Source organism: Rutidosis leptorrhynchoides, unplaced genomic scaffold (assembly GCF_046630445.1).
Source record: "Rutidosis leptorrhynchoides isolate AG116_Rl617_1_P2 unplaced genomic scaffold, CSIRO_AGI_Rlap_v1 contig306, whole genome shotgun sequence".
In the NCBI taxonomy this organism is placed as follows: domain Eukaryota; kingdom Viridiplantae; phylum Streptophyta; class Magnoliopsida; order Asterales; family Asteraceae; genus Rutidosis; species Rutidosis leptorrhynchoides.
Window position 1 is genome coordinate 62,343 of NW_027266549.1, and position 14,637 is coordinate 76,979.

At 31.5% G+C, this 14,637-nt stretch overlaps 1 pseudogene; it reads left to right on the plus strand.

The window, feature by feature from the left end:
* Window positions 1-10,796: 10,796 nt before the first annotated feature.
* On the plus strand, window positions 10,797-11,547 carry LOC139882768 (uncharacterized; annotated as a pseudogene).
* Window positions 11,548-14,637: the final 3,090 nt, after the last annotated feature.

The window sequence follows — 14,637 nt, forward strand, 5'->3', positions numbered from 1 at the left end:
CTCTAATTGTGACGACAAAGTCAGGAATTTAGGCAAATGAAATTTGTGGTCTTTTGCCAATATGAGTATTGTAAATAAAGTATGCAAATTAAAGATAAGATGGTCCCATATTCCATAATACATGATTTGGCCGTTTTAATCGTTGGCATGTATAATATCCTATAAAGAAATATTAATGATACCTAAATTTTTTCCGAAATATTTTGGAGTATGTTCCGTTTTGCTCCAAATCCCTTTAAAATATGTAGTTTTATTGAAAATAATAAAAAAAAAAGATACGTATTTTAAGGTGTCTAGAGTTAGGCGGAGAATGCTTGAGAAATAAAACTAACAAAATACTTTATGCTTAATCCATCAAAGAGCGTAAAAATAAGATTGATCGCAATAATTCACGGGTAACATTTGTTGGGGCTTCAAGTTTCTTAAAAACAGTTAAACAGGTACTTCATATACAAAAAGGGGGCTTTAAGCCAAATGAGTGATACATAAGGACCTAAATATCAAACAAGCATACATACATCATTCATCTGGAGATTTATGGGCTTAAAATGCGACTTGAACATAGATGGCCCATTAAAACCTCAATATATAATTTTAATTAAATTAACACGTGACAACCTTTTAATTTTCATAAGAACGTATTGGCTGATTGAAGATCTTAATGCACGGCTCAAGAAATTAATTTTAAAAAAAATTGGATATGGGTTTGAACAAAATTGGGGTTTAAGATGAATGTGGTCCCATAGAATCAACACTTCTAAAGTTAAAATAATTTTAAAGTTTGTAAAGTTAAAATTATTATTAAACCCTAAGCTCACGTGTAGGGTTCAGAGCACTAATTGGGTAGCCATGATAATGTTAAATTTACCATCATTAGCCATGCAATGGATTGGAATTATGTGTTATCATTAAATCAAAGTTTAAAAAGGACTTCCAATATTAATTATTTGATGAGTCATATCCTCAATTGGGTGCTGGATTTTACAGCTCGAGTCTTGACGTTTTGGGTCATGTACTAATCGAAAGACTTACAAGTTATCATTCAATAACACGACAAATTTAATTTTACATATGAATTTTTACTTTATTTTTTATTAATGGTAGTAAGAGAAAGGTTCTTGAATCCTTAATTTAATTAAATAGATTATATTTTAAGTTAGTTATAGTAATCGGTTTAAGGGATTCGACATTTGATTCATTTAACTAGGGTGTTTAAAATTGTGAACAGGATAATTATCGAGAGGGTTTAGTATTAAATCGGCCAAACTTAAGTTCATTTCTAGAAACGGTATGTAGAATGGTAGAAATATAGAAGATACGAAAGTTACTATTATTGGATAGAAAAATAATATTAGAAAATATAGAGATTAAAATAGAAAAAAAAAATCATAACCATATATAGCTCCATCAATATAAAATAATAATTATCAAATTATAAATTTTATTTCATCAGGGACTAACATTGAAATTGTAGGAACGAAATTTTTACTGATCTTGACCCTAAATGTCGGAAATAAGTTCCACCTACACCAGCACCAACCCGCCTCCACTGGAGTTAAGAATCAAAGCGTCCGTCTATTTGATGTAGAAGCTCACAATCTTAAGTTCCAAAACGGAATTTTGAATACCTTATTATTAGAGACCGTGTGGAAGCGGCCATATGAATCCTCAATTTTTAAATACAAGAGTTATGTGTATTTATTAGAGACCAAGCTAGCTAATTCAAATCCGATTACGAAGTCAATCGAAAGTTAGCCTTAATAATCGATTTTAAACTAAATAGATCGATTCGTTTCGGAATACATACCAGACCGGTTAATTGCCTCCACTAATCAAAATACACCGTGAACTACTTATGAGTTATGATAGTCTACAAGGGTGAAGCAATCATCTCCTTTCTTTCTTTTTTTCCTTTTAGTTTGGATGAATAATAATTGAATTTCAAGGCCCATATTTAAGATTTTAATTACCAGCCAGTATATGGCATAATTAACTGTATTAATTAAACTGTATAATGGTTATGATGGGTACTCAATGATATTCATGAATGCTGTTTATCTGTAGCCATGCAAAAATATCTCTAGAGCACTGCCATACTCATTCATGAAATTAACTGACCCCTTCATAAAAATCATGACGCCAAAAAAAAAATTTTACTTGCTGCAAAAGTAAAAAAGGAAAATTTGCTCCGTATTTAAGAGGGTTTGAAAAGATTAATTAAAAGCTATACTTACTGGGGGAAGAAGAAGAGACCATGGTACGTAATTATTATTACTACTACATTCATTTAGAGTTTGCCATCATTGGTTTTCTTTCTGACCAGATTTATTATAACCCTACTCTAAGATTCACTTATGGGCCGAAAATTTACTCAGCCTTTCACGTTTTGACAGACCCTTTTTTTACCCCCATCCATAATTTGCATTCAATCATACTTTGAACTTGAAAAGTTTGACTTTCCATCATTTTTATTTTCCTGTTTTATATTTTAAAATTTTATTTTCTACAATAAATTGTGATAACATATTTTTATAATAATATAAGTGATGTATTAGAATATTTTGCATTTATTTTTAGTATCGGGTATTCAAAATTATGTTCAAACTAATTACCGTCTGCGCATTTGATAACTTAAAAAAAATAAAATATTATATATTTAAGACGAGAAAAATACTATGTAATACCGTAATTTCAAAAGTTGTGTATCTCCAAATGGCCAAAATTTTCTTTTCTTTTCTTTAATTTCAGTTCATTATGCATGTTGAAAGAAGACGTCAAGTTATTACTAATCACGTTGGAAACTCTCTATTATTATTATTATTATTATTATTATTATTTGGCAGAAATTAAAAGGTTTTTTTTATGAATGGCATTGGCAAGCAGCTGGCAAAATTAATAAAAAAAATATTAAAAAATCCAACTCTCTGTTGAGAGCCCACACATATCTAATTGAAGTTAAGTAGTTCTTGCAGAAAGTTGGTCAGAGTGTATGAAATTAGGAAGATTCGGCCTCACAAAAGAAAGTTTCATGTCATCTAACTTAGATTTTTTTTTTCTACTCTAAAAAAATTATATTCAAATTAATATACTAGTTAAATATGAATTCCACTAACTTACAAAAATTGGATCTTCGTCTCACCAATTTCTTAATACACTTTGGTTCCTTGCTATGTGTCAAATTTCGTGGGATAATGTTACCATAGCTCCTCAAAGTTTGGCTAGGATAACAACCAGGTCCCTGAACTACAGTCGCTAGCACCTAGAGCTCCAAATTTTAGTTAAGGCCAACAGTTAGCTTCATTCCGTCAAATAACTGTTAATTTTGCTGACATGTCCGTTAACGTTACACGTGGCTGATTTTCTTATAACAGTTGGGTTCTTTTGCCAAAGAAACAAGGGATAAATGGATAATGACATCTAGGTCCCTAAACTTTATCTAAATTTGCAATTGACTCCAAATTTAACTACACTTGCAATCATCTGCTCCTTAAACTTTACTTCCGTCGGCTTACATATTATTCTTTCTTTAGTATCTGTTTTATTTAACTATTCTCTTTCATTCATGGCAAAAATGGACAAAAATAAAATAAAAGAAACAGCAAAGTAATCATTAATCAAGGGGTGGTGATGTAATTCTAAAATCTGGCCTTTGTAAACTTGCAATTAAATCGATAATTATGATGATTAAGCTTAAACGCAGTCGAGGACTAGACTAATGAACGTGCCCCACGAGGGATTTCGAACGATGACAAATTTACACCTAATGATCATGATTGATCACGTTAAAGAGAACTCGTAATTCTCACACATATCAGCTTAATTTCTTTTTTGGTGGAAAATCAGCTTAATTTCATGCCCATAACCAATTTTTCAAAAATGCTTAGCTTATGACACTTCCTTATTACCAGTGTGATAAGTTATACTGATAATAATTACTAATTTATCATTATAATAACGTATGATAAAAACGTAAAATAAAAACATTACCAACATGGCATAGAATGACAGCTAAGTTAGAATCTAGCTGGCAATACATGTTTTTCCATACTAACAGGCAGTAGAAATATGAAACTCGTGAAATAACAAAATTAACTCATTGATTATACTAGTATTATGAGTACATGTCTTGGAATAGTTTCGTTCTTTATATTTTTAATTAATTAATATTAACGATATTTATATGTTGCTTTTATCTTAATTAATTCAGCTAATGTTTTATATTATCTCCTCAATAAATAAAATATTATATAATTCAAACGAGTTATATTAAAAATTTATTGGGAATCTAAAACAACTATTACATCGTATTTGAATAGATGATATTTCACATTTTTTTATGCATAGTAATATTATTAATTATAATATATAAGTTTTTTTTTATTTTATAATATCATTTTTTTTCAATTAAAATATTAATTATATGTGTGTATAAAATTAACGAAAGAATAAAAATAAAAAAATGTATTGATATTCTCAAAACATCATCTATTTAAAAAAAATATTCTTTGAAAAAATAATCTATTATATACGAAGAGAGTACTATACGCGATAAATTTTTTTTATCAAAATATTATTATTCGTATCCGGAGGGAGTGCTATTTTGACACTTTAAATATCATAATTACATTATATTTAAAATATACTACTATAGTACAATAAACATCACCTACCGTCATGGTGAATCTGAAAAATTACTTACCCCATGAGTTAAAGAATTTTATTTCCAAATAAGCCCCCTATAGCTACATATAGAAGTATGATTCGTGACATGACTCCTGCTTATACAAAATATTATTTTCAAAAATTTCAATATATTTGTCTATTAATAAAATTAATATAAAATTTTATCATTCTATTTCTTATTTTATATATGGTGAATTATAATTTAAAAATTTAAAAATTAATAGTTAAAAATAAATTAATGAAAATATATGTATTTATTTATTATTTTGATTTGTATGAAATGATATTTTTAGACAAATAAAATGAAATGAGAAGTATTTAATAATAGTTTAGTTGACAAGAAGACAAAACACAAAATCACAAGGTAAATAAAAAAAATAAAAAATCCAGAATCCAGTAAGTACTAGAACTAATAATAATAGGGTCAAAGAAAATAAATGGCATTAATAATTACTGGCAATAAAAATTATTGGAAAGTGAAATACAGAAGCGATAAAAAAGAAATATTGATGATGAAGGAAGGAGAAGGATGCGGGGATTGTGATGATGGGTTCGAACCAATCCAAACCATCATTGCGGAATCTTTTGGGACGACTTAGCCAACATACTTATCATCATTTTTTTTTCCGAGGTCACCTAAATCCAAAAACTCACATTATTATTGATTGTTGTAGAAAAAAGAAATGGGTGTAATTAATCCTCTTTTTTTTTTTTTTAATTTTATCCGATTCGAGAGGTTTTTATTTTTTAAATTCATCGCAAATTTGATGAAATGAGTAGATATATAATTTTTTAATAAATTTAAAAAGTGAAAACGTTTCGATTTATATACGGAAGGAGTATATCTTTGTGAGAAATGTAGTTGTGCTTCATGATTAACAAATGACTTACTCTGCCCCTCATCAGATTTTATATGAATGCAGTAATTAGTAATATATTTACTGGTACTTTTTTATATATCGGAGGAAAAATAGTATTAAAATTAATATTAAAGTGATCAACTCTAACATTATAATTTTTAGATGAAATTTTCAACCCCTAAAATAGTTAAAGTTGTAGGTCTTATCGACAACATTGTCTACGTCTAAATCATATGAGCAATTTACAAACGAAAGTATCAGTAGGTATAAAGTCGAGGCCTGCAAAAAAATCATATTCAAATACAAGTCATCCAATAAAAATAAATAACAGCACCAAACAAAAGGTAAAATTAAAGTCTAATGGAAGTGTCAAGCTATAGTTTACTGCTGCTACTAGAAAAGAAATTACTGCTACTTAAATCATATTCTTAATTATAAAAAAAAAATCATATTATTAACGGTTAATGACTATAATGACCCTCGATCGATTCTGTTTTAAACTGGAAATAAATTAAATTAAAAATGAAAATGAGTGGAAAAAGGAAGGGACATCATCATTGGCATGACGCCAGAAGGGGGTCGATGATGCTTTACTAGAAGAGAAAACCAAAGACACATTAAATCCCTTCGCCCCAAACCGGCCGCCTTCCATGCTTACCCATGCATGATTGTTATGTCAGACAGACAGACAGACAGAACATCTCTCTCTTTCTCTCTCTCTCTCTTAGTATAAATTAGTAACATCTTCTCCTTGTATCGTTCATATAATCCCTCACTCACACACATTCAGAGGCTTAACAAAGTTGTTGCTAACCAGTCCCAGACTCCCAAAAGCTTCTTCTTCTTCTCCGAAAAAGGTGATCTTTCTTTCTTTTTGGAAACATGGTTTAGAGTAAAAATGGCCCACTTTACTTACCATTTCTCTCAAAATTTGTTGAGCTTCTTTCAGTTATATGCTCTGTTTTTTCTTACATTAGAAACAGAACACATGATCATCAGTACCTTTGTCTTTACAAACAGACATTCATTCCTAGGAATTTAGGGAACGAATGGCATTTTTTTAATGCTATTTACTTTTGAAAAATTTAGGAAATTTTTGTTTTTTTTTTTGAAAGGATTTTTATTTTAATGTGCATATATATATGTGGATATTTGAATAGTTTTTATTTGACGTAATATTTGAATAGTTATATGTTTGTATTTATGTAAGTTAACTTTTAATTTCGAAAAATAAAAATATTATGCTTTGCTTTCATAGATGGGTAAGCCGAAGGAGACCATTTTTTGACTGATTTATTTAACAACTATTCTTCAATCATTATGTCTGCTTCCTTACATTTCCTCTATTTAATCACTAAATTTAGTCTTAGGAGTTTAATTTAGTTTATTTCATCATCTTCCTCTGTTTGATTAATTTTTCCTTTGTAGAGGTACTAGTAACTTTCATGTCTATGGTAAAATATATTTTTTTTACCAGAAATTTTCTAATATATATGTATTTTTTTATTTTTGGTTTCAGGGGGAAATTTCAGTACCAGACTTTCAAGAAAATGGAAAGGCTGAATTCAAATCTGTATCTGCAAAACTGCTACATAATGAAAGAGAACGAGAGGCTAAGAAAGAAAGCACAGATTCTGAACCAGGAGAACCAAGCTCTTTTGTCTGAACTCAAACAGAAACTCTCAAAGGCTAATAATAATGTCAAGCCAAATGGAGCAAACAACAATATCCCTGATCTCAACATCTCCTCGCCTTCTTCTAGCAAATCCTAGATCATCATCATCATCATATATCATCGTGGAGTCGACAGCCCCCACTTAAAATTATTATTATTAGAAAAAAATTTGCTGGTTTAATTTTTGGTGTAAAATCATTAGTAGTAGTAGTTGTAGTCCAGTTCAATGTTGGGGTTATTGGTTGGTTGGTTCTGTTAAATAGGAAGAAGAATATTAATCCTAGTATGCCGGTTAGAATGGATCTTGTTCGTATGATCAGACCAGAGACAAGGGTTTATTTTGTTTTGTGTTTCCATATTGATGATAGGGAGTACCTTTTTTTGTTTTGGGGTTATGAAATGGATATCTGAAATGTCAGGATTCTATCAGCTTCTTCTTCTGGAAATGCGTATAATGTTAAAAGTATTATTGTAGATTTCTCTCTGTTTCTCACATTGTTATTGTATTATTTTTAGCATCACATATATATATATATATTTAACTTTGACACTCTTGTATATAAATCTTACTGTAAAGTAATCTAACGAAGGGTTTTAATTAATTCGTCTCGATAATTTGAACAACACGATCGATAGTTGTTTAGTTTGAAAAATTAGGACTGTCATCGGGATTATCAACGAGTGGCATGATGAAATTAGGCCAACTAAGTTCCTATTAATTATAATAATTTACTCCATTATAAAAAAATAGAGCTTTTTATTAAATAATTTAAGAATGATAGACATTTAAATAATATGAATAATTAGACTTGAGATTCTGTCTTTGTGGGAGGATAGAGTTATGGGAAAATCTAATTGAATAATAACGTCATCAAAGATTTTTGTTGAGTATAAAAGAAAGAAAGTCAATTAAGTTTGAAAAAAGTGGGAACCCACAAAATCTCAAACTTATGGACTTGACATGGGCTAGATTGACTATGAAACAAACTGTATGTATGTACCTACCAGATCAGAGAGTAACATAAATAATAATGTCTTGTCAAATTACACCTCATAAAAGGCATTCTCCCGGTCTTATAATTTATAAATCCATCTCTGTTTCTCGTTTTTCCTTTCCTTGAAATTCTATAAAATATGCATTAGTTGGTTCATTTCCATTCGAATTATCAAAAATACATTGGACATGATCAAATGTCTTAGCATTTTCGACGTCCGGGAGATGAGCAATGTTATCGAGATGAATTCAACTGTGTTCATCAGTGAAAAGTATATATTTTGAGGATTTATAGAGCAAGAAGATGCATGATCTAAGTATATAGAACATACTAAATATTAAATGTGTTTGAATCAAGGTTGAAAAAGTTGCAACCCCCAAATCCCAAAACTCATAGAATAGTAATACATAATATGGTATAGGCAAATTGATTATGCTAAACAAGACAAAGATAATATTTTGAATTTGAATTTATTTCGACGTAGAAACACGTCGATATATGAAATAAGATGAAACATCATATATGATAAGACAAACACATCCAAAAAATCAAATGTGCTTGATTTAATTTTGAATAAGTTGTTAGTAACACACAAAATCTCAAACTCATACTAGAGTAGTACATGACATAGTATTGACAGATTGACTATGTGAAACAAAATAAGATAACATAAAGAATAATGTCTCGTCAAAGACTCAGGGATGGATTTAGAGGGGGTACCACCCCATCTCTGATCGTCGGAGCTAATTCTGTCGGAAAAATGTAGAGGATAACATACTATAAATAAATTAATATATTTTGCTCCAATAATATGCTTAAAACATAGACGGGCACTAGTGGTTTTGTGCATGTCACTCTTCCAACAGCTCTCGAGTTCAATTCTTGCTGCCTCCAGCCATGTTATTTTTTTTCTTAACAATTCATATTTAATCTTTTCCCAAACTTTACTATCTTTATTATTAGTTAATAAATAGTTTCTATAATTAATCATTTTGGTTCGGTTTTTGTCCTCACACATCATTTATTTTTTATTATTGATATTATTTTCATTGTGTAAACCCGAACAAATATTTTTTTCATTTCTATTTTTTTTCTAACCTTTAATAATTAATTTTTTTCATACTAATATAGCCTTTGTCCTTTGAAATATCAAAGTTTAATAAACTTAGAAGGATTTTTACATTAGTGTAGACGTATAAAATTATTAAATACTATTTCCGTATGAAAATACATGCTTACATAGATAATAATGTATGTATTTTCGGACGGAGGGAGTATTATTTATGTATATTAAATATTTCAAATCTCTATAATTTATATATTTTTTAAGTAAATAGTTAAAATTTTGATTGTATAATTGTCAAAAATTTCTAGGTAAAATTAATATTTTTTTCTTAAATTAATGGGGTTGTCATCCTCTAGAGTTGCGTCGATACGTTATATACTTTGTATCTCAAAAATTAAATCTAAAAGTATTAAAATAGAAACGATATGTTGTTTATATCCAAAATCTAGCATACAAATATGATAAATTTGATGTTAGATATTATCTTGGTCGGTCTTAAAATTCGTTAATAATTTTCTCGGATCCCCTAACCTTACATTCCTGAATCCATCCTGCAAAGACTTAAAATAATTGCATTTCAACCCATCAAAACTTACTTAAGGCCTACGTATGACCATGGAATGGATTCAATGAGGTCATTGCCAACTCACCAAGTCAAACTTGAAGCTGAATAGTATAATGACGAGAATCAACTTAGACGACTTGAAAGAGGGATTGGCTGACGTCACGTGTGATAATGATTTCTGAAACAGTAACATATAATTATTTCAGATTGCAAGTTTAATGAATAAAATACAGTTCTCCTATATTTATTTATTTAGAAAATATACTATATGTTTACATAGCAGTACTACAACTAATTAACTATATTATGTACTTTTGACCCATCGAGTTAATTATTATGTATGGCCCAATTTAACATCAAATAAATAGTAAGGCCCAATAAGGCCCAAAATGTTAGAAGAAAAGGCCCCATTTGATAAGAAATGGCCGAACAGGATAGCAAGATGGGTTAGATACAAATAGAATAACAGTAACGGGTTATATGATGTGGCAATTTTGTCAACGTACGAATGACACGTGTCATTTGTTTACTGGTTAGTTTTGACATGTCGGATGAGTTGACGATTAATTTTCCATCTGACGATTTAACTACATGAGGGTAAATGCTATATCGTTTTGAAACACCAACCGATACAAAACAATAGGGGTAAAAAGCTGTTATTTTGAAACAAAAGGGGTAAAAAACTCAGTTTTCCTAAACTTCTAATAGTAACGGGTAATATTGTAACTCCACAACCCTAAGCCATCATCTGACCAATAGGATGTCTCGATATAAAAAACATCTCTTCTAGAAGTCAGCACCACTCTCCTTGTAAAATTCATATTTACCCTTACTTACAACCCCATCACCACAAGTGATAATAAATAAAACAAAACTAGAAAGCAAAAAAAAATCAATCAAAACGCCCGATTCATTTCTCGATCTGAAAAGAAAAACCAATCGATCGAAGAAGATGACGAAGGAATTCTCCGTTCCACCAGTGGTCTTCCCCGGCGGAAATCCCAATGCTGCCGGAGGTAATCTCCAGCAACGCCGTATGCCAACAGCGCCTTTCCAACCGCCTCGCGCCGCCGCCAGTTCTTCAATCCCCTTTATGTCCGTTCGACATCGGTGCAGCCACCGCCTCTACTGGACCAATCGGCGGCGGCTCCTCAAATTCACTCGGCACCGCCAATTTTGACGACGAAGAGCCGCTCCTCGACGAGCTCGGTATCCACCCAGAACAAATCTGGAGGAAGACGAAATCAATCCTTAACCCTTTCAGAGTCAATTCAAACGTACACAAGGACTCCGCCGATCTATCCGGTCCGATATTCCTTTATCTCGGTCTATGTCTCTTCCAGCTTCTGGCGGGGAAGATCCAATTCGGCGTAATCCTTGGTTGGATCGTCGTCTCTTCGATCTTTCTCTATGTCGTCTTTAACATGCTCGCAGGCAGGAATGGGAATTTAGATCTGCACACGTGTACCAGCGTCGTCGGCTATTGTCTGATGCCTGTGGTGATTTTGTCGGCGATATCTCTTTTCGTGCCGCAAGGTGGAGTCGTTAGGCTTGGAATCTCGCTTGTTTTTGTCGTATGGGCGGCGAGGGCGTGCACTGGGCTCATGGTGGCTCTGGCTGATGGTGGAGAGGAGCATCGTGGATTAATAACGTACGCTTGTTTTCTGATCTATGCTTTGTTTTCGCTGCTTGTCATATTTTAGAACTTGATTTTCAGGAGTTTTGATTAATCTGTGTAATTGTGGGGTTTGAATGTATTGGTTTGGCTTAGTTTTGGGATTCTAGTTACAAGCACTTACATGAATATGATGTTATATGGGATGTTGTGATAAAAACTAAGGGTTTATCGAGACAATGAGATCTTTATACCTGTAAATGAATCGTCAGATATCCCTTACCTGTTTTGGTTTCTTTCCTTTGGATATTGTATGTTGTTTGAGCTACTCAATATGCCTTGCATTTGACGGTACATACGGATAGGGTTGGTTGCTTCCCTTTCTTTCTTTGTCAGGAGTTTGAATCTATAATTCAGATACACGTAGAACTGTATTTCAGTGAGAATTGAGTGATATGTGAGTTCTTTTTGTCATGAAATTTTACCCAATGTATGCCTTTCAGACTATCAGTTGATCTAATTTTATCATGTGACTCAGTATGTCACTGAAATCTACTTAAAAGTAATTTACCATTACAATGTTAGGTCACGTATTCAGTAATCATTATGATCTGTTATTTTCCAAGTTTTGGTGTGGGTTTCACAAGCAGGAAACGATATCATCACCTTATCCATGTTCCCCTTGATATACTTTTGTCATCTATTGCATACTTGGTTTTCCAACTTACTCCATAAATTCTGCCAATTTAGTTTGGGGGAGTGTAGTCGTTGCTGACTTCCCTTGGCAGTGTTCTTAATATAAAGAACACATGGCCATAAAGCTATGAACCCTGGCCTCACACTTGTCTTTTTATTGCTTCGTCCATCCTTTTAGGAAGTTAGTTTTGATTAGTATATTGCTTTTGGTAAGTGTCATCTGTTCCAATCAGTCAAGCAGTGTGGTTTAGATTGTGCTTTTTTTCTTATTCCCCGTCTATCTAAGAAGATTATCGACATGAGTACAAGAGAATGTTAAGAAGCCGATATGTTTGTTTCAGCTACTAGACTTCCACTCTTTTTCAGAGTTCTATGTTACACTTACAGTGAGCATCTGCTTCCTTAATTTATATGGTAACTCAGCATCGTTTTCATCATCTTGTAAGCGAAACACTTCAATCGAAGACTTCCCATTATCCGAAATGTGGTTCCAAAATGGGTCTAGTATTGTACTTGTAACTGTCAAGGATCGATCGGTTTATGATTATTTCTAATCGGACACTCCACTCCAAAAGTACATATGGTGGGTTGTCCAATTATTTGATGTAATACAAATTGATTCTATATATGCTTCTACTATCGGTTTTATGGTCGATAATTCCTACTCTCATGCTCCTATGCTTCTTCTATCTACTAAAACTACCATCTCTCTCTCTCTGCGCTATAAGCACGTTGATTGGTATGCTAATAGGCCACTGCTTCTTTTGATGATAATGGGCCACTGCTCTGACCTTTAATCCTCGGTAGTTTTGATTTTTTTTTAAGAATGAAAGGGATGAAATTTCATTAATCACGATCGGCAAGCAATTTGAGCGAAAGCAATCGACAATCGTCCTAGCCCATTAGTCCTGAAATTAGTGACATTATGGGCTTGTCTATTACCGGCTCTCAGAGAATGTTCAAATTACAAGATACAAATTGAGATTCTACATGACATAAAACGATTCTCCTTCGAATTAATTTCTTGTACTACCAAAAGGGCGTCGAGGTCAAAGATGACCGACGAAGCTCCGATCGAGATTGCAATATCATCCCCCATGAGAAGGGCTGTAATTTTGATTTTTTTTAACGTTCGATTTATGGGTGTATTTGATCCACGTGGTCAATATATACGTTAATGAGATTAACGGCGTCATTAACGAGCAAATTTGGCATTTTCGCCCAGTCAATGTAACGTACCACTTCTTATCTTATATCTCTAGATTCAGATTATCAAAAAAAAAAAAAATCTCTAGATTCTAAAGCTATATATTGATGTTGGTGCTTTTACTAGCATACTTTGTACGTATAAGATATGTTAGCTGGCAAATTGGGTCCAATTTGGGGTTCCAATTATAGTGCTTATGTATCATAAGTCAAGCGAAATTACGATGCGTAATTGGTTTATTTATACTCCATTTCAGACATATCAAACTTCGACACCACATCATTTTATACCCTTTTTCTATTCATAAATTTGGATTCTTGTTAATTAGGCAACCTTTTTTTTGAAATTAAAAGTTATAACTTTATAATTCTTTGATATTGATGGAGAAATGAATACAAGAAAATTATAACTCTTATTGAGTTAGCTAAAACAATATAAATAGTAGCAGAGCTACATTTTGTGTAATGGGTTTATCGAATTCATTATAATAATTTGAAAATTTTGCTATATATCCGTTCTAAAATTTATTTTTCATTCTAAAATTAATTTGAAATCATTTTAAAATTATTTAATCTCATAAATTTTTAAATTCAATTATCATATTTAAATTTGAACCCATTGGTCGTAATTTCGCCATTAAATACAAAGACAATATGTTCCGGTCATAATGTCTCTTTCCTCTCAGAATAATTGTCAAGTGCCGTGACTAAACTGACGTGTAGACAACTACAATCTACAACTATCTCTATACAAGTACATCTAAGAAAAATCTTCAAAATGAAAATTAATTGTCCTCACAAGTCAGGAGACGACTCTAAAAAGATACGAACAAATCCGGCTCAAACGAGAGACAACCTGCAATCTAAAAAGATACGAACAAATCCGACTCAAACAGGAGACAACCTACCATCGGATACAAAATCCATCTAGTATATATAATCAAGATATTTGTTTGATGTTGTTATTTAAGTATCTAACTTTATATTTTTCCTTTAGAATACCTGGCGACAGTTTTGAGGTCTCCAATTCAAAGATACCATTTGTGTATTAATAGCTTCGGCATTTGATTTTTGTCTTCTAAATATATCATTTGTAGGATCAAAATAAATTGTTCTAATATTTGCAGCAAATTATAAATAATTTTTTTTTAAAAATTAGGTAAATTTTTTATTGGAAAAGGACGAAAATGTGAACATTTGTAGTCGGACCAGAAATGACGTTTTTCGGTCCAAAAAATTAATTATCCGTAATTAAGTTTTAGTAAAATCGGGTTTG